At 41.1% G+C, this 25,605-nt stretch overlaps 1 protein-coding gene across 2 annotated transcripts in view; it reads right to left on the reverse strand.

Annotated features, from left to right (window-relative positions):
- Positions 1-25,605, reverse strand: part of plxnb2b (plexin b2b) — a 155,369-nt gene that overhangs the window by 57,312 nt on the left and 72,452 nt on the right. The gene's annotated exons all lie outside the window — the stretch shown is intronic.

Below are 25,605 nucleotides of genomic sequence, written 5' to 3' on the forward strand. Positions count from 1 at the left end.
AAAAAAAGTGAAAAATCGATTTTACGATTTTCACGTTTTAACATCGTTCTAATTACATAATCGCGATTACGATTTAAAATCGATTAATCGAACAGCCCTAGTTGTGTGGTTAACAAAACTCGGCAAATACTCATACAACTTCCGTATAAGAAATGGTGAAAACTCTGCCTTTTTAGCTTGTCTCATATCCTCAAATGACAACAACAAAAATGATTTGTTTGACACCATCAATAACAAATATTTTCTCTCAGTTCTCCTCGGACACGCGTCTTCTCAGAAACTGACTGCAACAAGTTATTCAGGTAGATGAGATGAATATCAGGGCAAAATTCTCAATGCCAACGTTTAAATCAAACGAATAAACCATATTGAAGCCCACAGCATTGTCCAGGGTCTCCGAAACCCTGTTCAAACTCGATTTTTCATTCAGTAGTACTGTGGAGAGTATACATCAGTCTCTAACAAAAGGCCCTGTCTCCTGCTTTTATAAGTAAGCTTTTGAACCTTTACTCAGAAACCACTTCAGATAACTACCAACCAAACAAAGGCCAACACCTAAAGTACCTTTCATTTCTAAAATTTGGGCAAAAAGCTGAAGCTATACTGGAGCAAAACAACATTTATAGTAATTTCTATGAGAGACTCCATCTACTGAAGCTCAAAGTTTCTAAAAATATAACATAGCCACAGCAAGGACAATTGACAGCTCCAGTTCTGCTGGACCCTCCCTTAGCCTTTGATAAAGTTGACCGAAACACCTTGTTAAATTGGATTTATAGGATTCATTGATAGCAATAGACTGCCCCTGAGTGACACTTTTTCTTTCTGACAAGACTTTGAGTTTGTATTAGATTTTCTTGTCCAGAAATGCCAGACAGATGATAACTTCCAATTGAACTCAGAAAAGAAAGTAACAACAAATTGGCTCTTTACGCTCATCTGTCTGGTCAACTCTTAAAAACTTGGGTGTTTTATTTGACCAACTGACAATCACATTAGACTTTTGGTCCAAAACCGTTTCTTCAACTTGAGGAACTTAAGAAACCTGGCGTCCCAATGAGGGAATGGTTATTGATGATTTTATGTTTTTGCATTTACATTTCTATGGCAATTGCTTTTTTGGAGTTTGCATTTTTATGCCTGTCTTCTTATTTGACAAAACAGTCTCAACAAAATGTCGTAAAAAGAGAGACAACTTCATTTATAAATGAGGTGGAAATAATCTTATCTCTATACAGAGGTATCAATGGTGTTGAAAATCATTTTATAAAAAAACAAAAAAATGCCACGAAGAGCGATACAAGAAAAACAAAAAAGAAAAAGTTGTTTACTGAAAGGGGCTGACAAAAATTGATGTGGGATTGTCCAAATTAAATGGACAAACATCACGGTAGTATCAATGTTCACTTCAGTTCAAACAATTTGAGGAGTTACAAAAACAATCAGAGCACCAGCTAGATTCATTTGGATGAATCAACCCCTCAAAATGTTTGAAAGCCATGAAGATATTTTTTCTGATTGGTTTTGGATTAAAACCATTTAAAAACTGCCGCAAGCCAACAGTGTGCAGTGTAGGTGTTTGTTGTGACTCAATTCTGTGCTCCAGTTATATAAAGGGCGTGTTATTGTAGATTTAATTGACTTAATATCAGAATGATCACTGGTGAGAAAATAAAACTGTTCTGTAAAGAAAGATTAAGGCCAAGACCTTGATCTAAAACCATAACTGAGTAAAAGCTTATTTAAAAGGCTTGGCTCTATTCCAGCTTTATTTTGCCCCCCCCCCTCCCTCCAAAAAAAACCCAACAAAAACTAAAAATCAACACTTCCAAACACAATGTGCTCAGGAGGTACACGGTTCTGTCTCAGGAAACTGATCACACACCATCCTTGAAGAATACAGACAGCATCATGTACTGGCAAACAGCAGGAGCCGGCGGAGTCCACGCTCACTGCTGTTTGCCCAAGCTGTGGTAAATATGAAACTACAGGTGGCTTTACAGCGGCCATGCCCACGCAACAAATGTGTACCTATGTTTAAATGTGGTTTTGAGCCTCCGCGCCCTCAGTGCTAACTTCCTTTCCATTTCACCTTGCCAGTCAAGTTCACAAGCACATTGTTAAATCCAAGCACCCTGATCAAACTAGCTGAGGCTTTCTTTTATTACCTTAACTTGCCTCTGCTTACTGGACTAAGTGGGGGGGGGGGCTGATTAGACATTTGTCCAGGAGGGACCCTGATAATTTCACTGGAAAAATACATTTGCATTTAAGTGCCCACCACTCAATTTGATGATTTTATTTTTCTTCTCATTTACTCCTTTACCCCTCATTTCCCAACCTCAGCCAATTTCTCCACATAAAAGTATCATGGCCTTTTCAATTCATAGCTCTAAACATTTCCATTAAAATTGAAATGGTGCACTAAAATGCATGTCTGTGCTTACTCAGTACAGAAATGTGTGCAGTTCGTTTTTACAGCTTTAATCAAGAAGGAAGAGCAGTCAGCATTCTACCAAGATTGAAAATAGATGAATAAAGTTTAAAAAAAAGGTTAATCTTACATGCACACGAAACAAACAAAATAAAGAAATGATGTGAACAATACTTTAAGCTTTAAAAATGACAAATGTTTCATTTAAAAGACATTTCAGCTGGCAATTACAAGCCTATCACAGCGTGGAGAGATTCCACAAAACAACTTTTATGTTTGAGCTTTCAAGGAACCATCACAAAATTGTACGAGCTGCAAGACGTCTTTGCAATCACAAATTGTTGGTAATGAAAGCGAGACCGACTGGTAGTGACAAAGAGAGGTGCCACTCGGCGGCATCTTTACAGACAGGTGTGGAAAAATGGCCTTAAAATGGTCTTAGAATTAAATGAACACCTTTGTGTTTTGGCCTCGGTGCAACAAAGTTGTCTCTTTTAAAAACTGTGCCTTACAGAGCCTCAGTAGGGGAAGATTACAGACAGATATGGCAGTAGTTTGTAGTTTTTTCATTACATTCATTTACAACACGCTGATGTCTTGTCATCCATTCATATGTGAGCTGTTCTTTTCAAGATAAGTCAGCAGTGTTTTTCAATTACTGCTAATATGGTCGTTTCCTTCTTCCTCCCTGTATATTTGGACAGTGGGTGTGAAAACACTAGGTGACACTGACCTCTTCGACTGGTGTTTACCGCCTGTCAACCACTAGAAACGGAAATAGACATATCTTTATCCGTCTTCATGAGCATGACACCATCTCACAAAAGGAGGTTTAGGCTGCTGATTCCTGTGACAAAGTGGCCTTATTGCACGGACTTCCAACAAAACAGACTGTGGCAAGGAAACTCTCTCAGCCTGTGCATGCAAGGACTGTTTGTTGAGGTTTCCATGAAGTCTAGTACCCGTTACAACCATGGCTTACTTCAAAGAACTCATTCATGCCAATTCTATGGCCATCCCCTGATCATAGGAAAAAGTGTTACACAAAATTCCCTCAGATGTTGCATTGTGGGCCACTGCAAACTAATTTCTTTACACACTGTATTTAAAAAGAGTCTGGTTTCTCCCAGGATGTCTCTCTTTCTCTGTATTACTTTGTCCCTTTTTCCCCATGGGCTTTATCCTTAAAGCTGGAGTTACAGAAGCCTCAAAAAGCTGACGAGAGACGGATGCCTGGTTGGGTTGACACAGGTGGAGTACCACCCATTTCTCCCAATACCAGTAAACATCTCTTTTCCCCACGTGGCTGAAAGCGATGTAAGAGAACGTGAGAACTGGGCATGTCTATCATCCATCATGTGGCTCTTTCGAGTAAATAAAACGCTGCTAAATTTAGAGAGTCTGCGTACCACATCACCCGGCAGCTAATGATGCCTCAAATGACCCGGGAAAATAATAATGAAACGCACCATTTGTTAATGAAGCTGGCGCATATGAAAAATGTGATTATGTGAAAGACAATTAGTAAATTCAGACAGCTTGATATCAGTGTTGAACTGACCCTTAATTAGGTATTTGATCCAGTTTCTCTTCCCAAAAAGAGTAAACTGAAAATGTTATCTTAAATCCTCCCGAACTTGTCCCCTCGCTGGTGGAGAAAAAAAGTGGCGTCGTTTCTAATTAAAAGTTAACTTACATTTTTAAAACCCACATGAAAGACAGAAATGTGAAAACAGGTGGATCGTGAACCATAAAGCTACAAATATGCAGAGAATTGTGTGTTGAATGATTCAGGTTTTAAGTTCACTATATTTTTATATATAATATTTATTTTTTTTTCATTACAAATCCACTGAAATATTGCAAGCCTTTTATTATTTTAATATTGCTGATCATGGCTTACAGCTTAAGCCATTACAGAAAACTCAAATATCCTATCTCAAAAAATTAGAATATTCTGGGAATCTTAATCTTAAACTGTAAACCATAATCAGCAATATTAAAATAATAAAAGGCTTGCAATATTTCAGTTGATTTGTAATGAATCCAGAATGTATGACATTTTTGTTTTTTTTTTTTAAATTGCATTACAGACAAATAAAGGACTTTATCACAATATTCTAATTTTCTGAGACAGTCCTGTATATATATGGACATATATAATAATATATAACAAGTATGTGTGTATATGTATGCTTTAATGCATGTAGACATCTATGAGTTACAATGCTTGTAATGAATAAGATTGTACAAGGGTATATATAAATTTACATTGTAAATAGTGTATGCTTTTATGTATAGATGAATACAGGGACTCAGGGTAAATAGTGTTTATATACAGTGACATAACTGCACATAGCAATAATCACGCAGGTATCTGCTAGTTTATACTCAGGTATACCACAATATATATTCATACTGTGTAAAATTCTTACTATTAATTTACGTAACTTCTAAATACGTCAGGATTTTTGATTTACCTTACACTATCATGTTCGAAATAAAGACTCTAATTGAAAAAAAGTTAAGACATTTAACTTTGAAGAAAGTAGAACAAAGTCTCCCTCTGTGAATGAACCTTAGTGCAACCAAACCCGTTCCAAATCATGAGCGATACATCTCCTTTTATCATCTTCCTGCCATTGTTGGGACTATATTTTAGCCTGTAAAGAAGTTAGAGAGACGGGCTAAACATCACTTGGAAATTGTGACCTTGCTCACATTCTTATGCAGGTAAAATCTGTATCAAATGAAAGCATCACACACTTGAAGTTGTTCCTAATCTCAGGAAAGTAGCGACAAAGAGGAGACAACCAAGAGTGGTTACTTGAGTACAAGGCCAAATCCACAATGTTTGGGGAGCGAAAGACGACAAGAGCCGCATTATTGGGACCAATCGAGGCTCCAACGAAGGGAGGGCCAAGTCTAAACCACGTTCCTCTCCATCAGTTTAGCCAATTATATTGTAATCATGTATCTAAATATTTGCATTACTGTCAGTAGAAAACTGTTATGCACATTCTTGGTCTGATCTTTTCTGGGAGGTCGTCTGCCGAACAGAAAGGTCTGTGCGTAAGTTTACTTTGAATCTCCAGTAAGACAAACTTTAATTGAGAGAAGTTGTTTGTCTTTTTTTCTGACAAAATATCTTCTTTCTCACATCAATGAACCAGCCCCCGGGTCACGCACTCAGAAGGCGCGCCGATTTTTCCCAGTGGTCAGCCGCGGTACTGCAACAAAAAATCCCATGCGGCCCAGAAAGCTTTTTTCCCATAGACTGCAATAGTAAAAGAGAAGCCTCTAAAACTGTTCACAGGACACCTCCAGCTGTAATCACCGTTAATTACTAATCTTTGTATTCTATATTTTTAAGTCATGGACTTTATATCCGTCAAAAATGTTTTATAACGGCCAGAAAAGTCAAAGAAAAGTCTCTTTCTGGACGTGACGTCACGGCTGACGTCACAGCCGTGTCCGGGCATTCCACGGATGTATTATATTAATATATATTATGTAATTATATTATATTGATACATTAATAATATATGTAATACTATATATGTAATAACATACATTAATTAATATATTATATTAATACATATTATATTAATATTCGCGGCATTGCCCCGGGGCATGATGGGAGGTGACTCAACTGCGCATGCTCTATGGGCCCGTGTATGCGGAAGTAAACCAGGAAGTCAGAGATTTTTTCGGCGTATGCGCTGGCTGAGCAGAATGCATTGAAATGAATGGGCGGCCCATCCAGTTATTATTATAGATCCATGCAATGAACACGCAGGTTTAAACCACTTAACACCATTGATCAGCATGTTTTTTTGTTTTGTTTTAAGTGTTACAGTTGAAACGTGCTTGTCTAACAGTTTATGTATTAAGTAACAGCTCATTTCAACAAATGTTCTACTTAAAGTTAATTTTGTCTTCATAAAGCAGATGATACACTTTTCATTCTCCCACCCCATAAACATTCACCAATCAGGCTCATCAGTACAACCACTGACAAGAAGTATAAGTAAATGCTGCTCTTACTGGGAAACCCACATCCTGGTATTTACAGACTACTGCCACTGGTTTTTAAAATTTCTACAGATCGACAACCGCCCCCCTGCAAAAATGTTCAAAGTGTCTGAGGCGTTCATTTGGTCTCCAAACGCACAACACTCCACTCTGATGGGAAGGAGTCCCACCCCACATCCCAAAGGGGTCAAAGGATGCACTGCTCGTATCCTCAGGACACCCTCAGGTGTTTCTCAAAACTGTATCTGGTCAGCGTTTTCTTTGTAATCACAAGGATGACCTGCTCAATATTAAGCCGGTAATCCTAATGTTATGACCGATAAATCCATATCTTGTGAACAAAATAAAAACACCCCATAATCTGAAGCAAAATTCAACACCAACCTTCACTAATCTATGATCAATTACAGGATAGCAGGTTGTAACTCTGGTAGAACCTCATTGTCAGGCTTTCAAACGCTGCTGTCTTTTTAGAGACAAAAAGCATGCAGCGGCAATATTTGATACTGTATGTGAGGAAAGATTTATTTTTTTCCTTTTGCTTTCACAGTTTTTTTTCTTACGTCTGCGTAGGCACCACAAGCTCTTGTTCTTTTACTCTTTTTTTTTTTAACCTTGTTAGCCGCTTTTTTTTCACAATTTCTTTTGAAGCACATGGAAAACAGCGTATGGATGTGCTATCAATGCCATGGATGAGCATTTCGGCTTGAACTCTGTGAAATCGCACCTACTTAAAAAGCCATTACAGTACGGATGTTTATGCATGAGATTGAAGGATTCAGTCCCGACTACTGGAAAGGAGGGAGTTTCCAACAAAAAAAGAAGAAAAAAAGGCCCAAGCAATGAAGACCATAAACAGAACACACCCACCATTTTCGGTTTATTCTAATGGCAGCATGAAATCAGTTTCTGTAAGAAGTCAGGTTATCATAATATGTTAAACTTTGGCAGAATTGGTTTCGGTTCTCGTGGAAGCTTTGTCGAGTCCAATTAAAAGAAAAACCCTAAAACAGCTGCATTAATAATTAAGTCTTTGCCGTTCTGACTATTTAACTTAAAGACCCCACTAACACGAGTGGGCATGCCGGTCAAGTTTATTTTCTAATGTGGTTCCCTCATTCACTATTCCTGCACTCTGACTTTTTTTCGCCACATATCTAAACCTGACTTCCTGAAATGAGTACAAATAGGCACCACCTCGGTGCGTAGGTTTTTTTTTAACACTCAGTTTGCTTAATTTAACAGCTCTGGTAAAGAAATTTGCTTCTAAATGTCTCAAGAACTGAGAAAGAGGTTTAGCCTCATGAGCTAATAATGCTGCCAAACCAAAGGCTCATATTATCCATTACTGCTACGCATTTAGTTTTGTAGAGCTGTAAAACAGGACATTTGCATGTGACCTTGCACAGTTTGGTGTTTTTCTTTTTGAGAATCTCTCTCTTGCTAAAATATTCTGAATTATTCAGTTGTAAGAGTCAGAGGAGACCTGTTAGACTGGCATGTTTAGAGGTGAAAAGGTTTAAAGTGGTACCCCAAGTTATTTTGGAGACAACGTCTTTATTCTCTGTTCCTTTTTCTACGGCCAAAATGTTGAATCCCACATTTACAGATGTATGTCTGTATGTATATATGTATGTCGTTAAACTACATCCTTTTAGTATTCGCTCTGCACACTGATAAATGAAAGGAACAAACAATTCATCACGATGTGAGCTGAATAAATCTGAGCGAAGTATTTATGTGTGGTGAGATGGGCTTGTAGCAAGAGCATCATTAAAAGTGGTCACCTCTCAGTCAAAATATTGTGCTTACAAAGTATGTAACAACTGACTTTAATAGATATAGAAGACGGTTGAAAATACCTTAAGCCCCTAAAATAAAAAGAACTAAAAGGTGAATGTAAAACCAAAGTTCTGTGCAGTGTTGACCATAGTAACACAGCAGCAAACTGAACAGACAGCTCACAATTGATGACTGGAGGTAGTGAATACATTTCACAGGGAGGCCTTAAATCAGAAAAATGATTTGTGATTTCTGCCTCAAGTTTATTTATTTGGCGAGTGAAGATAAATGTCAAATGGAAAACTGTTGAGATGCTACATGGCCAGGCTTGCGTGCACCACAGGGAGGTCTGTTTCTTTGTTGGTCTGCGAATGATTGTGCATAAATGCACACACACGCACGCACGCACGCACACACACACACACACACACACACACGCACCCATTTTTGCCATCCACCTCAAGTAAGGACATGTCTGGACAGGAGAACCAGCTCTCAGCAGAGAAAAATGTCAGATAATTGAAAAAAATGGCAGGTGTGCACACAGAACCACACAAGGATTCACACAGGATTTGCAGCGCCTGTGCGCGCACCAGTGCATGCACCGGCTCAGCTTGGATTGCTGACGAAGTAATCCCGCTCCGACCACATAGAAGCACTCTCCTCCTCAAACTGCCGTGCTGTATTTCTTTGACACTGGGGCACTGAAACACAGCATGGCAGTCTGCATGCCTGTCGGACAATCCTCTCGCCAGGAGTTAGCGTGCGAGCGTGGCTAAGCAAGAGGGGCAAAAGATCAGAAAGGAGGCTTGGGGTAAAGAAACGAGAGCGCAGCAGGAAGGCGGGGGGAAACGATAAGATCACACACGTAAACAGTTCGGCAACTGCTGACCAGGCAAGTACAGAAACAGCACGAGTGCTCTTCTCGCTTATTAAACAGATACAGAGAGGAAACCGATATAATAAATAAATAACAGACACCCTACCCCGAAAAACATAATAGGATATCACCCCATATTGTGATCATTCATATTCAGCACTTTCTTGCCCGAAAAGCCGACCGAGACAGATGCCAGCTCTGACACCGATGCAGGCGAAGGGGAGGGTCTCTTGACACCGAAACTGCTTTCACTTATATGAAATGATCAAACTGAACTACAATTAAATTACTCACCTGTCCCCAGAGACCTACGGCCTGGGCAGAGATGGATGGATTGGGGAGGTCACTGAGGGGGTTAATGCTCCAAAGCACACCTTACAATTTCTCTTGCGACTTGTAGGAGGCTGAAAAGGTCTGATGAAGTGAGTACAAGGTACATGACAACCTGAGCTCAGAGCTGTAACAAGGAGCAGAAAATTGAAGCCGGATCCTTGTGCTTTATTTTCCCGACCGCCGCCGTGAGGAGGATGAGCAGAAAAGAACCATTGTTGCAGATGAAACATGAAGCGGGAGTATGAGGAGGACGCATTCTCTCCCTGCATGTTTTCCATTGAGCTTTTTATTTTTAGCTTTTTTACATGCAAACACTCTTGTCTCTTCCTTACAGTGGAATTGTTTCTCAAGTTGCAGCGGGAGACCGGTGTGACGATGGAAATCCAATTTCCATATGAATAATTACCCTGCAGTCAAGGCTGGCAGTTCTTTTATTTCAAAATGACAGAGAACTGGCCATTGTAGTCAGCACACTAAGCACAAGCAGGGGATTGATGGGTCTTGTCCATTGTAGTGAGATCCAGCTGCTTTGGCCTACATAGGTTAACACCTTTAAAGCTGGCCCGTGACCCAGAGAGCGTGTGCATCCCAGCACGCTCTCCAGGGACGGCTTCCCTGCCCTCAATTCAGTTTGCTTGTTTGCATCTTCCGTGCCTCTACAAAAAAAAGTGTGTCCTCTTGCCTACTGTACATCTGTCTGTTGTGATGTATGACTGCGAGTCAAGAGATTTGAGCACAACACACACACACACGGATGCCATTCCTTTTAGGCACAGCACTTTTCCTCATTAGGTTTGATAGACTGTTTGTGTGTCCGTTTAGCGCTCTGTCACCATTTTCAAGGCTCCTGTTATCTCCCCACTGCCAGCTGGACACTTGAGCGGCGAGAGTGCAAAACCACAGACTCAGACACGCAAACTACTTGAGCAGACATTTAAATGTACTTGTGTACACTGCACACACACACAAACAGACGCACACACATACAAACAGACGCACACAGACAAGCTCTACTAGCTTTCCTGCCTCATACCTTTTTTTTCCCAACGGCTGACCTCTGTGTCTCTTGTAATCTCTCAATCTCTGTTTGCCCCTCAAACAAACACACAAATGCATCCTCCCACTTTCTCTCTCTCTCTCTCTCTGGGCAAAAAAAGCTAGGGCTAATCTGCCACTGCTAACCATCCTCCACCGACCCACCCCTCCCTCAAACTGGGTGCTGCAGCTCTCCAGTGGGGCAGAGTGGTCGTTTGCTGTGTGGACACAGCTGGCGGATGTGGGAAACCTAATTAAACGGCATGCCCTGCCAGAAAAGAGCTACTTTCAGGAGCCAACGCATCCTCCAACCGGCATCGCCGCCACATCCAGCAGACAGTTGCTATAACACACACAAACAGTAAGCCGTACACACACAAACACAAACACACAAGCCCATCGGCTCATGTAGATCTCCGTCTGAGATCTAACTGCATATGAAAACTGCTTTTCACAATTATGACTACAACTAGACACATACTCACCATCAATCAGGAGGGTTTTTTTTTTTTTATTTGTTTGACTCATCAATTAATCGTTTGGTCCATAAAATGTCAAACTCGCAATGTTTTCATGCACGAATGAGTTAAGTAGCTGATTAGCAAAGTAGATGCCAATTAATTCATCTGTCAGCCCACTAATAAAATCATCAACTAATGGTTCAAACATACCCACACCCCTCAGTTCTTTCTGACACATAGACTGATGGCTGCAGGGAATGCCTTTTTCTTTTTTCACCTGCTCCTGTCACACTTCAAAAAACGAGTAATAACTCATCTTTCTCTGGAACATTTCAGCAGGTTGGAGGTTTTTCTCTCACACGCAGAAACTTAAATCCCCGGTTGGAGGGCAGCTTCCTTAATCCATACGCCACCCTAAGGCGATCCCCCCACTCATCACCCTACGCTTAACATACAGCACACACACACACACACACACACACACACACACACATTCCAACACACATGCAGTGACAATTAAGAAGTCATGCAGTCACGCTGACTGTTGGGAAGGAATCCATTACACACCTTATTGGTTATAATGATTTCACTTCACCAGCATAAATGGCAATGAGCCATGAAGGTATCTTGTAATGCGGTTTAGTCTCAGGGCCCAGAATCCGTTTGGTTTCAAGGGGAATACTGATCTTTTACTGACTGACTGTTCACCTGGTCTCTTGCAGAAATGTACATGAAACTGTGGCAACAGTGAACATGAAGCTAAAACTTGTGTGTTTTTAGTGGCTTTGGCTTCAACAAAAACAAAACACGTCGGCAATATGACCATTTGTTTTTCTTCCAAGAGTAGGATCAGAGGAGCAACGTGAAGCTTCTGTCTGTATGGAGACGGGAGTCACTGCGTGCATCTTGGCATAAACCCGGACGATTCTCTCTCGCTATGAAATCCGGTTATTCACATGCTAGGAAGTAACCAGGTTAAGGTTTCCAAACAATAAGAAAATATTCACATTTCTTCCCCTAAATCTGACTATTATGAAGGCATTTTGTCACAGTGGGGAGACTAAAATGTCCTATAAAAGGTTTCTATGTCTGCAGGCTCTGCAGATTGGTAGTGCGTTTTGGGTCAGCTCAGCGGTGCTGAAACTTCCCGAGCACAGACAGAGATGTAGAGATGTAAGTAACAGGCAATTTTACTAAAAAGTCTTGCTAAAAAAAATCACAGTGCATATGTTGTTTGTCTGGGGTGTTCTTTGTTCCCTGAATTGGAGATAGATCAGGCACATGCACAGTTGGGGTGCTCAGTTTGTGATTTGACAAAACTTCTTTCCTGCATGCAGTCGGTAGCAGAGGGCCCTTGCAGACTGCTGCAAATTAAGAAATTGAAGTCAAACAGGCCTCTTGCATGGATAGACACAGCAAACATGAATTATCGCTAACAGCTTTTTACATTGCACAAATGTGTCTCCATTTGACAGTTAGAACATGAGCATGAGAATATGAGAAACATTGTTAGCTGCAAAATGGTTATTTCTTGATAGAGATCAGATTCTTGTAAGCTGCTTTCTCAGTACACAACTTTCAGTATGAACAGCAGGTTGCTGAACTTTTCAAACTGTATGACCTGTTGCCTTTTAGCTGGGAGTCTTGAAGTCATTTTGATGTTCACATCATGTGACACGACACTGACAGCAAGTCAGTCAGTCAACCAACTGACCGCGAAAGCAAAGTCGTCACACTCACGGGAGATGAGGCATGAACACCACAAAGAGGAGGTGGTTATTTGACGATTAATTAAAATGTTTGTGCCATGACTTAATCAGAACACAAACAATAAAAAGAAAGAATAGAAATATATAAAGAACACAAATGTAGGCAGCAGAGATGGTCTGTGCAACAGAGAGTTGAATTTGAGTGAAAGCTCTTTAGCTATGAAAACACAGCTGTCCGCTCAGATTACAGAACGGCGCATCGTGTCTTGTTGAAACTTTAAAGCATCGCCCCCTTGCTTCTTGGGTTTCCCCTGGGTGTCCCTTCCTCACAATGATCTCACCCGGTGCCTTGCTCTCTCATTGGCTGTAGCTCAGAAGCAGAACCGCACAACACCTCCATGAATTCAGTACTCTTGATATTTTTCTTCTGTCCGTGATGCATCATCGACCATCTTTGGTAAGTCTTTGAGTTGTTTACACGACAATCAAGTGTCGACCACTTTCCAGTTTACCACCAATCCCTCACTTTGTTCTGCATCTGGCGAGGAGCAGTACGAACCTCCCCCTTAATCAACACTAGGGATGGGCGGTATGGGCTAAAACATTTATCACGATAATTTCTGGCATCAATGCTGATAACGATAAAAATGACGATAAAAAAAATACCAATTCAACTCCACCTTTTTAACTATAAATCTATCACCACATTCAGTCTTTGGAGCCCCCAAAACACTGCTGTAAAATAATACTAAATGCTACTAAACTACACGAATTAAATTGAATTAATAAAAACCACTGAAATTAGTCCACCTGTACTGCAAAACTGTAATGACTCAAATGAAACAAGTTTGAAATGTAAGAACAGATTCAACATGTATTCAAACTGTATGGCTTAAACAGTGGAATAGCAGTGCAAACAGCAAAAGTACCATTGTCCTTCAAGTTTTCTTAGCTTATAAAATCACAAAGTAGAAAAAAATACAACCTGATAAATAAAGAAACAGGACAAATAAATAAAAGTTCAATGAAAATAAAATCCAATCAGTGATGACCTCTTCTAATATAAATAAAATGTGCAAATTAACCTGTGGTTGGAACATGCCACAAATTAGATACTATTGCAATTTTTTTTTCGTAATAGTCAAACGTTATATCAAAATGTAACAACCATTTCCTTCTGTTTTTGCAGACCCTGCACATAATAGATGATCTTTGCTCCTCGTCTCTTTATAAATCCAAACCAGTTCCAGAGCTGGAACTGGAGCCTCGTTTAACAACGAGCTCCTCGCTCTCTGATCCGCCTTCCGCCATGTTGGTTACACAAAAACGTTATCAGCGGGAAATTAACGTTTTTACCGCGAGATGACAAATTCTTACCGTGGGGAATTTTTTTGATGGTATATCGTGAACGGTAAAATATCGCCCATTCCTAATCAACACCTACTACAAAAATAAGCGTTGAAGCTGTTTTTACATCTCTGCCACGGCTCTGCAGCTCTGACATCTCCTAGACCAGGGGTGTCCAGCTCGAGTCCTCAAGGACTGGTGTCCTGTAGGTTTTAGATGTTTCACTGCTTCAACACACCCTGATACAAATGAATGTCTCATTAACAGACTTGTCCAGACCTTGCTGACAAACTGATGACGTCTGTTCATTTGAATCAGGTGTGTTAAGGCGAGGAGACATCTAAAACATGCAGGACAGTGGCCCTCGAGGATTGGAGTCTGTGTTCTAGACGTTTTCTGGACATTGACCTGAAGAAATATATGTCAGAACTCGGACGTCCACATAGGCAGGACTTTGAGCAGAGTTTTACCTGCTCCCATGTTCAACATGATGGCAATAAACAATCAAGCCCATGTGTAGACGGATAGCTTGTGTTATGAAGGTTTTAATTCACTAAATGTTCCGTGTTATACAGCTCGTGAAGTGCTCTCGAGCACGGCGCACAACCCCCTATTTACCCCTCGGGCGTTTTAACTATAGCTGCTCACTTTCTCAATTCTTTTAAATTGCTTTAAGTGGTGTGTTACGACATAAGGAGGATTAAAAGCACAGTCTTCCACTTTTTTAAATGTTTAACTTATCTTGCAAATACAGTATATGCATCCAAATACCTGCTCTACTGAGAGAACGCCGTGAACACCAGGGCCACAAGTTCAGTTTCTGTTTATACACACACATCAAAACAATAGGAAACCCCAATTAAAGCATTTCTGCAGTTCCCGTAACTGTTTTATACCTCTGGGCAAGTTTTACACAAGCCTCACATCTGAATTCAAGAACAAAAATAAATATGTGTATTCTGGGAAAAAAAAGAAGCTTATTTTAAGCACAGATAGTGTATGAATGGCATGCAAGCTGTAGTAACCTCAGGGAAGAAGGCAGAAAAGAAGATGAAAAGGAGTGAAAACTGGAACAGAGGGACTGCAATCCCACACATTACTGACTGACTTTCAATGGCTCCATTGTGGGAGATGTCAGGTGCCTGTCACTTGTCAAGATGAGTCAGTGTGGTTAGTGACAGAACATTGACATGATGGGGTATAAAGCGAGCCCTTGTAAGATTTCAGAATCTGTTAATGACTAGGGGATATCAGTAATGGCCTAAAGATTAGCCGGCTCTCCGCTGCATATGGAGAAAAGGTTACGTTTCCAGCTTAAAAGGTAATGGCTAAATTAGCTGCAAAAAATACCCCATAAAATTAAATAGCTTCCAGAAAGGAGAAGTACTTTCCGCTGGTGGAGCAGAAGGAAAAAGATTGGTCTGCTTTTTAATTAGTCAGACGAAATGAACTAATCACGAGGAGAGTGGACTGTGATAAACGTTTAAATGCCTCGACACAAAACTCCTGACACAAGAGCACCTTCTGACTCCTATTTTCTCTCACAAATATTAATGAATATCCACATTTGCTTCGACGACCCACGTCTCCTTAGTGTAATAAGCTTCAGCCAAATGTTCCAGATGTCTGCGAAAAACACTTCGCCGCACTCTCTCAGTCCCCCAATCTTCATCCATCATCTATCAGTGTCGCTGTAGCCGGAGGTTAGAGAGCTGCTAAGCAGGGCCTGACTAATGGCTAAACAAACACCATTATCAGGTCTTGGTGGCCGAACACTGAGCTACAGGAGCCCCAGAGCAGCGGAGGCTCTTCAATACTTAATCCCGGCCGCCCGGCTCTGCTTTGGCAGCTCTCTGCGGTGGGTTACTCGGAAGGTCCTCTAATGAGCGAATAAGCACAGAAACGCGAGGGAGGAGAAAGTGTGGATATAGGGAGGAGGGGTCATTTGTACATGCTCACAAGTGCGCAATCACTTAGTGCAAATACTGAGCTGTGAAAAGGCTGTATTAAAAGGGTGCAGAGAGAAGTGTGGCCCACTTGTCTGGGGCCAGTTTCTGCTAAAAAAAAAAAAGAAGAAGAAGAAAAAGAAGAAATTAATGAGCCGCTGTGCAGTCCCCCCCCCCCCCCCCCCCCCCCGGGAGAGCGCTGATTAAACCACATGTTTGGGGCTAGAGGACTGCATCCACATTTACATGATAACGTCACCTGACCTCAAGCGGTCATCTGCCAATAGTATGCTCACAACTCGGAAATTAACATTTTCTGATAAAGACGCTTTCACACACAAATCAGCACTCTCGAGCTGCAATCTATCACGCCACACACGCAGTTGTATGCCTACACAAACCAAGTCACATTCTTGATAACATTTCTCTCGCTCACTCACACACACAGACACACACAGCCACACACACACACACACACACTCAATCAAGTGTGACTGAGCAATCGAGCCACTCAATGAGAGTGGGTGATTAGGCCCTCAGAGAGAAGGCCTGACCTTTCGCTCTACATCCAGTCCTCCATGCGCATGTGTGTTTTTATGAGTCAGTGGCTGTAAGCTCTCGGGCCCGTGCCACTTCACATCAAATGTCACCGACTTAAATGAGACGGCCAGACAGACGGGATGATGGAGGAGGGGAGAAGAGGTGAAAGAGAGTCGGAGAGGGAACACGGAGAAAACGTGAAAAAGAAACAGAATTCTTACAGTTCTTACAGTAAGCTGCAAGGAGAAGAAGACAGACGAGGAAAGAGACCTGTCGCAGATCAATCGGCTGGCTTGGGTTTTTCCCTCCCTTGCATGAGAAACAGCGAAGTTGAGATATTTTTAAATTCTTGGTTGAGTTTTGGGTTTTGCATGGGCCCTTGTGGGTAAACAAAGCAACCCTGCCGACACTAGAGAGGGTTGAGTCGGCGATTTTGTGATCTCAGGGCTTAAACAGACAGTCTGAGTCAGGACTCCGGGGAGAGTTTGTGCAGGGGGCAGCTGAGGTTTTGTTTTATGGGTTTGCTGCGCTAACTGTGGCGGGAAGCGTTAGTTAGCCAAATTATAATCATGGGTCATTTTAAATTATATTTAAATTGCTTTTATGTGTTCTCACCCACTGACAGCTGGGAGAGGCTCCAAACCTCAGAGTAGGTTAAGTAGGATGAAGCTGGTATAGAAAATGAATGGTTGAGCAGAGCTTTTGCAGGGGGCTTGTTTTGACTCCCAAATGACGTTTTAAGATTTACAAAACACTCTTTTGCTACTTAAAACAAATATCAGGTCATCCAAAGTATTTGCTGTGGTATAGAAATGCATGAAATTCCTTTGGCAGATAAAATAAATCACTAAAATAATGCACTACTTTTCTTTTTACACTAAAATTGCAGAAAAAAAACTGTTTCCTCCAGCTTCATTTTTCAGATTCATATCCCTGAAGGCAAATTCAACATATTTTGTTTTGATAAAAACTTTTCAAAAATTGTTCTGGGAGAAGAGAAAATAACTGCTGGATGAAACAAAATTGCATCACCTACAAATATACCCAAGATATTCAGTGAAGCTGGAGCTGTCGGACAATCAGTAAATGATTTTACTAACCTTTTCCAATTTGTCTAATCAGCTTATTTCTTCTAAGCTGCTACTTTAATGAGGACAATGGCGTCATATTGAACAAAAAATGATTTGCAAACCCATGAACACGACGCTCGGGCAGAGGCAAAGTGGAAAGCCTGAAGCAGCTTAAGCTATATAATGTGATGCTGGTGGTGTGACAACTTCCCATCTGTCTTGCCTCGGCCTTTTCCTCTTCTTTAAAAAAAAGCGTCATCCCAACAAGTCTCAGGGGAGATTGTGAACCGGCACTCGCTGTTGACAGGACAGAGGATTTGTGGCGCACCGCCCAGCTTAATTAAGTTTGAAATCATAGAGATGATCACTTCTGCTGCCGCTCAGACAACCCTCTCCCCACTCCTCACACCTCACCCATCCAATGTGCAGACCGTGCAGCTCATCTGACAGGTATAGGCGTGCTTGTTTGCATAGGTATTAGACACTGACGATTTAATTTCGTATGCTACAAGGAAGAGGTAAATAAACAATTAAGGGATGTAAAACTTGTAGATGAGCTAGTAGTGAAACAATCAGTCCACTGATCAATTATTAAATATAGGGTTTTTTCAAAACACTAAACTGTAATGGTATCCCAGATGTTAGGTTTCCAGTTTATCTGTCATACTGTCAGATAGTGATGCACCGATTGTTCGGTAACCGAAATTGTTCAGCCGAAAATGGCAAAAAAACACTTTTGTTGTTTGGTGGAATAAGTGAGGAAAAAAACCGAACAATTAATAACGGCGTTGTAAAATAAGGAAATAGACTGGCCGCTCCGTCCCGTAACGTTTCGCACTACATAAATCGTTGGCCAACCAAAAACTAACCCCATAAGAATTTTACCAACATTCACCAGGAGGTGGAACCAAAACAACATAATGCTGGGAAATTAAAATTTTTGAATTTTTTTATGTTCAATAAATATTTTCTACCTTGTAATTTTGTAAAAGATTTTTTTCTTTGAAAAGCATGCCTAAATCAAATGTATTTGATTTATGCAATGGTGAAAAAATCGGCAAAATAAATGAAAAACTGCTGAAGAACCATCTTCGGTATTGTTCGGTATTCGGCCAAGTGTTTATTATTATTTTTGGTTTCGGTTTCGGCCACAAATTTTCATTTCGGTGCATCACTACTGTCAGACAAACATTTTTCTACCATTTCCCAATATGTGATTGACCAGCCATTTCACAGATTAATCAAATTTCAGAAAATATTTGCAACCATGACAATAGCTGCAAAAGGGGATGCAGACATACTGTACAGCACCAGTTGTCTCTCTTTACTGCAAATCAGAAAAAAAAAATCCCATCAAATTCAGGTTGGAGCAGCATATGCAAAAAGGCTCAGACTTGTCTCTCCCTGGCTGCTTCCTTTAGCTCTTCCTGGGGAATACTGAGGCTTTCCAAACCAGCTGAGAGACTTAATCCCTCCAGTGTGTTCTGGATCCACCCCAGGACTTCCCCCTCTTAACTCGATACCCAAAGAACCTCAACTAGTTTCTCTTCATGTGGAGGAGCAGTGACTCTTCTCCAAGTCCCCCCTTCACATCTGTAAGGGCGAGGCACACACTACCCTGACGGCCGACCGTCGGCGGAAAAGCAGTTGCTTTTCCCGTCTGCTCGAAAAAAAAATACACCCGGACACACCAACCCAACGCCGACTGGAGTGTGTGTTCTGCGCATGCATCCCCATAACTGCAGGAAAGGACAGAAGAGAAACTGGAAATGAGGGATAACTCTAGTCCAGAGTTGTAAGAAGGATCGAAAATACGATATCTGAAAATATACTGGACGTTAGGGCTGCACGATTCTGGACAAAATGAGAATCACGATTTTTTTGCTTAGAATTGAGATCACGATTGTCTCACGATTTTTTTCCAATATAAAATTTATTGCACTTATTACTTTAACTTTGCAACAGCTGAACAAAAATATAATAACAATAAACATCTCTTGTCTTCTTTACACAAACCTTTGAATAATTTAAACAATAATAACAATTTTGAACAATATTTGTTCCTCCCTGAGTTGAACACCCTTTCAGAAAGGGGACTTGTAACAGATCCTGTAGTTCTGAGGCAACAAATTATTCCTCTGGCTGGGATGAACCCCCCATTGCCTTTTGCTGCTATTAAGAAGCTGCCGATACAAAAGGTAAACGTTACAAAAAATATGATGGTGCCTGATAAAAGACTGGCATCAACTTTGTAACAGCTGACATTGAACATAAAAACAATAAACATCCAGAAAAAAAAAGAAAAAAAATTTTAAATCGTCGTCATTTGGAAATGAGATTGCGTTCAAGCATGAATCGAGATCGCGATTTTTTAACGATTAATCGTGCAGCCCTACTGGACGTTCACAATACAGTCAAACACAATCCAAATCCAAACTGATGCAATGATAGAGTGTGGTCTAGCATCTGTGCTGTCGCTATTTAATCAGTAAGTTTAACATCGTCATTTCCGCTTAACTCTGATTCCCTAGTCAAGGGCGAGCACTCCAACAATCAGATTGGTCATAAGGGCCAACAGATGGCTGATTCTACATGTTGAATTGGCCAAAATGAACGCTGACGCAGTCCAACGACTGCACGGGACACACCAACCCGATTTGAGTCACCAACCTTGCCCGACGGCCAATTATCGGGTTGGTTTGTCCCAGCCCATTCTGCTGAGGAATCTCATTTTAGCCACTTGTATCTGTGACATTCTTCTGGTCACTACCTGCAGTTCATGAACACAGGCAGTCAGAATGTACACTGTAGATCGACTTTGCCTTGTGATTCAGATCCACATCACTGCAGAAGCTGCACAAATCCAACCATCAATCTCCCGCCTCGGTCTTTTCTTACTCATGAAAAAGAAATGCTGTCCATAAGTTATGAACTGAATCAGTGACAAACATGAGCCCGGAGGGAGTCCAACTACTGCCCAGAAAAAATCTGACTTCCTCCCACTCCGTTTGTCTCAGTTCTGCAACAGTAGATCCATTGCCCCAAACTCCTGGAGCACCACCCACAGAATTATCCATATGAACACAGTAATATGGCTTCTACAAGTTTACAATGCACAGGCTTGACCAGTTGGGCAAACTCCCAGGACCTCCCCAGTAACCTAGCAAGGTTATGTGTTCATAGTGTCTATGGTCGGGATGGAACCACATTGTTCTGAGGTTCTACTATCAACCAGACTCTTTTCTCCAGCAACCCTGTACAGCCCTTACAGGCTGAGAAGAGTGGACGAGTTCCCTTTCTCACAATTTGAGTACAGATTTGGGTCTGTTTTTTTTCTGTTTGTTTTAAACAGGGTCACATGACTGCTATCAACTGGATTTCTTTTTCAGTGAAAGAATAGAGGTTATAGTATACAAATACAGCTAGATAAACAACTAAAACATGCAATAACTACCATTAGATTCATCTTAACTGTCGACAATAAAACGTCAACTAATACAAAATGATAATACAATACTCTTTTTAAGATAGGGTTTTTACTTGTGACAAAGTGAAGGTACTCACAACAGGACTGCATTAAAGTTTTTATATGTATGTTTTTATATGTAATATGTACCATATTTTTGTGCATTATTAAAATGCAGGGTTGTTAGTATTAGTTAAACCTGTATTTTGGACGTTTTACCTTTCTGGCTGTGGGAGAAACATTTATTCACTGTTGATGGTTTCCCTTTTCTTAAACAAATCCCTTCCATATTTTACATGGGAGGTCTTGTCCTCTGCTCAATTTAAAAGCATAAATTGAGTTCAGAAAAGTGGCACATACCGAGAAATACAAAATATCAAAAAGTGTTGAGAGAGCAACGAGAAAGTGTTGAGAAGGTAATTTGCCAAACGAGAAAGCAAAACAATACTTCTCCCTATTACTATTACACCTACTACTAATAAGATATTTGATCTCAGTTTATAAAAACAAAGTTGAATGCAGCTGTATTTTGTTAGGCTTAATCTTTTAGGGTTGCAACATCTCCCTCTTGAGTATAATTGCATTGTCAAAACAAGAAGACAACATTTTCAGCAAACAAATAAGTGATCTAGCAGTCATAGTTCTTTTTTAAAGTTCCTCCATCGATATCGTGTTATATTGTTATTGGGAATACTTTAAGATATGACAATTATGCCGCAAAAATTGGATTTTGAGACAGGCCTTGGTACAAAGCAAGAATGACTGATGAATGTTTGAACTTGAACAATGAAGTCTTTCAACTTTTTATATCCCTCAGATGCTTTGCTTGAGTGAACTTATGGCAAACGTTTTGTCCCACCATAGGTGAAGTTTAATTACGTTATGTTGCTTAAGTACACATTTATCACCAGGCTATGGCTATGATTTTTTTTTGTCTTTTTTTTGATTGATTGCTTCGTCCTTGTGGGATCACCATTTGTAGTCTAATTCAGCCCCTCCATCTAAAAATAAGCTGCAAAAAGTAAGTAGGTTACAGATGGCCTGATAAGAATCAGGACGTCAGTGGGTCGGTTTTGTGGCGCTGCTGAGACGTGTCAGCGATAATATCTGTACCTCATCTCTAAAGGTGTCCCTGTGCCTTTCATTTCAGGTGAATGCCTTGTCATTCTGCCCCATGTAGACCTCAGATATGGGTCTGGATGGGGCCAAACATTAAAGAGTGGACTGCTGTTGGCAGGGAGGGTTAACATAGATGCTACTGTAAAAAAAAAAAAAAAAAAAAAAAAAGCAAGAAGCAGATACCCTTGTACTCATGCTCAGATGAAAAAAGAGCCACGACTGGTGAGCGCGAGATAAAGCTGAAGTCTGCCGGTGAACGCTACAATTCAGTCTCTTTATCTCCAGAGCCCACCTCTGATAATTACAGCTGTCCCTTCTTTTAGATTCGCCCACAACGAAGCTGCCAGTCTGCGTATCCTGAGCGGGAGGACTTATCAGCCCAGCCATCGCAAAACTGAGCACAGCAAGGTCAGGCCCTGTGTATAATTTAACTTTTGATTCCAGTCCACCTTTCTTTCTCCTCTAGCACTTATCCACTCCTCTCCGCCTGCCTCCCCTGACCGTTGCTGTTGAATTTCTCTCCAGGGCTAACCCTCATTTCCTGGACAACCACTGCTTTGACACTCATTCATTCCCAATAACGCAAGAGTGAATAGAAATTGACGATTCAATTTTTTTTTAATGAAACTCAAGAGTTCTTTTAGAGCCAACGCTCCCCTCCTGCACCGTTTCTCCTCCCATTTGGGTGCCCGCTCTGGTACCCCTTCTTCCTTCTCGCCACTTACTATCACCGTCCTGGTCTGTTGCGTGCAGCCAGGTTTTACGCTTGCATTAAGACGCGAGTGAGACGGCGAAATGAAAAAAGAGAAACCAGTTCCAGCACAAATCTCTCTGACACCTTTTTTTTTTCCAAGCCTCCTTTCTCTTATTACTAAACTCATGTTGAACACGCTAACATTTAAAACGGAAGTGGTTTATTCTCAGCAATGCTCCCAGCAGGATGCTGGGTGGCAATTTAAAAATGATCTATGCAAATGTAATTTCGCTGTGTGTCATCCAACACAGCCAATTAATGAGTGAGCTTCCCCAACCCAACTATAAATTAACAAGACTAGATATAACAGCTAGATTAATGTGTTTTTCCTGGCACTTGCCTAATTGCTCGAAGACTCCGGTGGGGCTAGTGCGTACTGCCTCATTTCTACATGTGACAAAGAGGGTTACGACAGGCCGCATCCATTCCATTTATCATTTATATGAACTTTATTGTCTCTGCTGTTGATGTGCCTCGACGGAAATCCAAGTGCAACGATATGGCGAAACATGCTCTGTCCTCAGGGAACTTGTGTTTACTGAACAGAAATCACTGGTATCAGCTGTTAGATTGAGCTCAGTCTGAAAGACAACATTAGCTTCAGACAGATTTAGGAATTTATTACTGAAATACAAATCCATAAGTGGTCGGAGGGGCACATGTGGACCAATCTAGTAATGAGAAACGAGAGCTCAAGGCAGGGGGAAAAAAAAAAAAAAGAGCAGCATAAGAGGTAAAGGAGAGGGTGAATAAATAACCCCGTCTCAGTCCTGGAAGGGGGGGCGGAGCAGAATGAGAGTGGGAAAACAAGCTCGAGAAGCCAAAACAGCACATCACCAACAAGAAGGCCTTTTGTTTTGCCCCTCTCAGCCGATTGTTCTATCCGCCGAGGGTGAGAGCACTAATCCGCTGTGGAAACTGGAGTTGGGAGGATTTACTCTAAGTATCCTTATTAGTGGGGATACACTGATATGAGGGGGGGGGGGGGGGTTACTGGGAAGGGGAGGGGGGTTAAGGGTGAGGGAGAAAAAAAAATGTAGAGGGCAGAATGAGCAAGGCAGAAGGGAGCGGCAGGGGAGTAGCGTGTTCTGAATACACTGTAGGTGCCGTATGAATCTTTTATATGGAGCTTAATGGTTGAGGATGGAAGTAGGAGGGAGTGGAAAATATAAGAGTGATGGAAAAGGAGAGGAATCACAGGGGGTGTCGGTGAGCCCCCTGTATCGACGCACCACCAATTACTGCCATCCACCAAGAATCAAGCTGGATTCTCCGTAACTCCAACTGCCACCACGGAGTCTATCACTTAAGGAAGAGAGTGACAAAGGATGGACTTACTTCTATTGTACAAATAAGAAAGGCTTGACATGCAGACAGACAGATTCAGCAAGTGATCCTTAAGTTCCTTCATTGTTTTTGTAAAGAACATAGCCTGCTGGAAGCTCAGCCAATGGTACATTGTTTTAATTACACGCAGAAGAGGCTGATTAGTTCTATCTGTTGTTCCAGAGGCTACCGCACATCCAATTAAAGCCAAATCAAAAGGATAGTACAGTCACACGAGATAAACGTGTTCCCCTTTGTTCTTGCACAGTATTCACCAAAACAACAGAGTAAGGAAAGCAGTCGGCTCTCCAAGTTGCCAATGTCATGATCACCCCTGCCGTTTTTAAACTAATTACAGACTTTTTTTTTCTCGTCTCAGGGCGTCAGTGGGTGTCTGCTCGACATGTCCGTGTCTCCGTCTCTTTGGCTTGCCTGCTGATAAAGATATCTGATAAAGTGGAAAAATTGTTGATGCAATGACAAAGGCGAAACAAAACAGCTGACACGGATTACCTTCATGCATGTTTGTGGATAAATATTGGCAAAAATGCAGCCTTCAGAGTTCAATACTCCAGCTAGCTTCGATAAATAAAAAATTAAGTAACAGTATGAAGCAGAGTAATGACATCATGTAAAATATTGCCCCCCTCCTCCCCCTTTAAAGAAAAAAGGATGAAACTATTTATGTTCCTAGAGCAGAAGTTCTGTGGCGCCTCAAATTGTTAAACAGGCCCTCAAATGAGATGAGGTACTGCCTTTAAAGAATTTAAAATTATTCAAAACTATTTATATATGGTTTCCCTAATGGCATGATGAAGAGTATACACATGGGTAAAACAGAATTAGCAGTTCCACTGGCTTGCAAATACATCACATCAAAGCTTCTTCTACATCCCCAAAGAACTGTTCATTCTCTCCACACTGGGACAATGATCCCAGAAACTTCCACGTCTAGTGCAAAAACTCTTGTTCCCCTCCCTCTTTTTTGCAAATTCACTGCATTTCAGTGAGCACGTAATGGTCTCCTGGGGCAGCGCTACAGCAGAATCAGAGAGAAGCAGCATTTCAGAGAATGCCATGTTTCATCTCTGCATCTTCACCCGCAAGCTGTTAACATCTGTAAGTTTCCTGTACTCTAATATCACTCACACAGAAGTCAGGGGAAAGCGCACATCACAGAACTACATGGGATCCTGCAGTGTTTTTTTCTTCCTGCGACAGCGTTAAAGTCAGGTAGCATGAATGTCTAAGTTTCCACATGCACACTGATCAGTTATAAAAGAAAAAAGTTTTTAGTTCCCTTAGTTTCTATCATCTATAATGCTACACGGGTTGCGCAAAAGTATTAGGGGCATCAATGGGCAGTGC

Source organism: Cololabis saira, chromosome 5, assembly GCF_033807715.1.
Source record: "Cololabis saira isolate AMF1-May2022 chromosome 5, fColSai1.1, whole genome shotgun sequence".
Lineage (NCBI taxonomy): Eukaryota > Metazoa > Chordata > Actinopteri > Beloniformes > Belonidae > Cololabis > Cololabis saira.